This window comes from Oncorhynchus masou, unplaced genomic scaffold (assembly GCF_036934945.1).
Source record: "Oncorhynchus masou masou isolate Uvic2021 unplaced genomic scaffold, UVic_Omas_1.1 unplaced_scaffold_15818, whole genome shotgun sequence".
NCBI lineage: Eukaryota > Metazoa > Chordata > Actinopteri > Salmoniformes > Salmonidae > Oncorhynchus > Oncorhynchus masou.
The window spans coordinates 1-3,586 of NW_027005890.1; the positions used below are offsets into that span (position 1 = coordinate 1).

Sequence of the window (3,586 nt, forward strand, 5' to 3'; positions counted from 1 at the left end):
GAATCCTTATTAACTCTTAGTCTCCCTGTCTCTCTCTCAGCCTGCTGTTTCTCCCAGTGAATCCTTATTAACTCTTAGTCTCCCCTGTCTCTCTCTCAGCCTGCTGTTTCTCCCAGTGAATCCTTATTAACTCTTAGTCTCCCCTGTCTCCCTCTCAGCCTGCTGTTTCTCCCGGTGAATCCCTTATTCTAACTCTTGAGTCTCCCTGTCTCCCTCTCAGCACTGCTGTTTCTCCCAGTGAATCCTTATTAACTCTTAGTCTCCCCTGTCTCTCTCTCAGCCTGCTGTTTCTCCCAGTGAATCCTTATTAACTCTTAGTCTCCCTGTCTGCCTCTCAGCCTGCTGTTTCTCCCAGTGAATCCTTGATAACTCTTAGTCTCCCTGTCTCTCTCTCAGCCTGCTGTTTCTCCCAGTGAATCCTTATTAACTCTTAGTCTCCCCTGTCTCTCTCTCAGCCTGCTGTTTCTCCCAGTGAATCCTTATTAACTCTAGTCTCCCCTGTCTCTCTCAGCCTGCTGTTTCTCCCAGTGAATCCTTATTAACTCTTAGTCTCCCTGTCTCCCTCTCAGCCTGCTGTTTCTCCCAGTGAATCTGATTAACTCTTAGTCTCCCTGTCTCTCTCTCAGCCTGCTGTTTCTCCCAGTGAATCCTTATTAACTCTTAGTCTCCCCTGTCTCTCTCTCAGCCTGCTGTTTCTCCCAGTGAATCCTTACAACTCTTAGTCTCCCCTGTCTCCCTCTCAGCCTGCTGTTTCTCCCAGTGAATCCTTATTAACTCTTAGTCTCCCTGTCTCCCTCTCAGCCTGCTGTTTCTCCCAGTGAATCCTTATTAACTTTAGTCTCCCCTGTCTCCTCTCAGCCTGCTGTTTCTCCCAGTGAATCCTTATTAACTCTTAGTCTCCCCTGTCTCTCTCTCAGCCTGCTGTTTCTCCCAGTGAATCCTTATTAACTCTTAGTCTCCCCTGTCTCTCTCAGCCTGCTGTTTCTCCCAGTGAATCTTATTAACTCTTAGTCTCCCTGTCCTCTCAGCCCTGCTGTTTCTCCCAGTGAATCCTTATTAACTCTTAGTCTCCCCTGTCTCTCTCTCAGCCTGCTGTTTCTCCCAGTGAATCTTATTAACTCTTATCAGCCTGCTGTTTCTCCCAGTGAACTTTATTAACTCTTAGTCTCCCCTGTCTCCCTCTCCAGCCTGCTGTTTCTCCCAGTGAATCCTTATTAACTCTTAGTCTCCCCTGTCTCCCTCTCAGCCTGCTGTTTCTCCCAGTGAATCCTTATTAACTCTTAGTCTCCCTGTCTCTCTCTCAGCCTGCTGTTTCTCCCAGTGAATCCTTATTAACTCTTAGTCTCCCCTGTCTCTCTCTCAGCCTGCTGTTTCTCCCAGTGAATCCTTATTAACTCTTAGTCTCCCTGTCTCTCTCAGCCTGCTGTTTCTCCCAGTGAATCCTTATTAACTCTTAGTCTCCCCTGTCTCCTCTCAGCCTGCTGTTTCTCCCAGTGAATCCTTATTAACTCTAGTCTCCCCTGTCTCCCTCTCAGCCTGCTGTTTCTCCCAGTGAATCCTTATTAACTCTTAGTCTCCCCTGTCTCTCTCTCAGCCTGCTGTTCCTCCCAGTGAATCCTTATTAACTCTTGGTCTCCCCTGTCTCTCTCTCAACCTGCTGTTTCTCCCAGTGAATCCTTATTAACTCTTAGTCTCCCCTGTCTCTCTCTCAGCCTGCTGTTTCTCTCAGTGAATCCTTATTAGCTCTTAGTCTCCCCTGTCTCCCTCTCAGCCTGCTGTTTCTCCCAGTGAATCCTTATTAACTCTTAGTCTCCCCTGTCTCTCTCATGCTGTTTCTCCCAGTGAATCCTTATTAACTCTTAGTCTCCCTACTCTCTCTCCAGCCTGCTGTTTCTTTCTGATGAATCCTTATTAACTCTTAGTCTCCCCTGTCTCCCTCTCAGCCTGCTGTTTCTCCCAGTGAATCCTTATTAACTCTTAGTCTCCCCCTGTCTCTCTCTCAGCCTGCTGTTTCTCCCAGTGAATCCTTATGCTCTTAGTCTCCTCCTGTCTCCCTCTCAGCCTGCTGTTCCTCCCAGTGAATCCTTATTAACTCTTAGTCTCCCTGTCTCACTCTCTCAGCCTGCTGTTTCTCCCAGTGAATCCTTATTAACTCTTAGTCTCCCCTGTATCCTCTCAGCCTGCTGTTCCTCCAGTGAGGCCCACAATGAGAAGGAGGACTTTGCCTTCTGTTCAGTGAAGGGTTGTGAGAGGTTAAAATCAACCGTTATCCCTAAGGGCAGCGGCCCCAGTGACTGCATGACACAGGCCTACCCCCTGCACGCAGAGATGCCCATCGTAGATGTGCCCATGCCAAGGAAACTGCCCAGCGCCAAGCTGGTGAGGACAGAGCTCAGTCTGTTGGTCACAAGTGGCACTGTGCATCGTTTTCTAAAATAGTTAATCAAACACTTATTTAAACTGTTTATTACTGATTCGTAGTATTCATAGTACTAGTACATAGTATTCTAATAACACTAGTTCCTATTATTCATAGTATATTCACCGTGTTTGAAACCCTCTACAACCTCTCTATATAGTGTTACACATACAGTCATGCAAAGAAAGAGATCTATATATCTATCGCTCTCTTTCTTCTTCTCCTCCCTCTCTCTCTCGCTCTCTTTTCTCTCTCTCTCTCTCTCTCTCTCTCTCTCTCTCTCTCTCTCTCTCTCTATTTCCTCTACAGCGCACCACAGACCACTTCCTGGAGGTCAAGCTGGAGTCCTACAATACACGCTTCTTCCACATCAAGGAGGACTTTGCCTACACAGAGGTGTGTGTGTTTGCTTTCTGTGTAAAAAGTTATTCAATAATGTCATGATTGGTTGATTGGATGTTGTGGTTGCTGGGCAGGTTAACGGCAGGAAGTTGTACCAGCCAGATGATGGGGTGCAGCTGAGGTGATGGACGGCCATAACGGGAGACTGGGTGTGGAGTAAAGGCTTCAGGAACTCCATACTGCAGGGTGTACCTGCCCAGATAGAGAGCTATGTTAACAACCTGACAGACCAGTAAGAACACACACACACACACTAACTTTTTCATGTTAGAATGGGAAGACACTGAGTTGAACAAAGTTAACTCTCTCTTCTCCCTGCCTCCTCTTCTCCATCCCCGATCTCTCTTTCACTTCCATCTCTTTCTCCCTCACTCTCTCTTTCTCTCTCTAGCTCTATCGTCATAATAACGTCTAAGGGTCGCCTGGTAACTCGGGGCCCCTGGACCAGAATACTGGAACTCCTCGGAGCTGACAAGACCCTCAAGTTAAGAGGTAACTGACTAACCACTGTAGCTCCTTAGAGGTGACCAAACCCTCATGTTGAGAGGTAACTAACTAACTACTGTAGCTCCTTAGAGCTGACCAAACCCTCATGTTGAGAGGTAACTAACTAACTACTGTAGCTCCTTAGAGCTGACCAAACCCTCATGTTGAGAGGTAACTAACTAACTACTGTAGCTCCTTCGACTGACCAAACCCTCATGTTGAGAGGTAACTAACTAACTACTGTAGCTCCTTAGAGCTGACCAAACCTCATGTTGAGAG

The 3,586-nt window shown here is 47.2% G+C and overlaps 1 long non-coding RNA gene across 1 annotated transcript; it reads left to right on the top strand.

Annotated features, from left to right (window-relative positions):
- The first annotated feature begins 2,269 nt into the window (after positions 1–2,269).
- On the top strand, positions 2,270–2,939 carry LOC135531406 (uncharacterized). The gene is made up of 3 exons (XR_010453995.1): positions 2,270–2,379; positions 2,729–2,815; positions 2,896–2,939. It is a non-coding gene; the product is annotated as an uncharacterized LOC135531406 (long non-coding RNA).
- Positions 2,940–3,586: the final 647 nt, after the last annotated feature.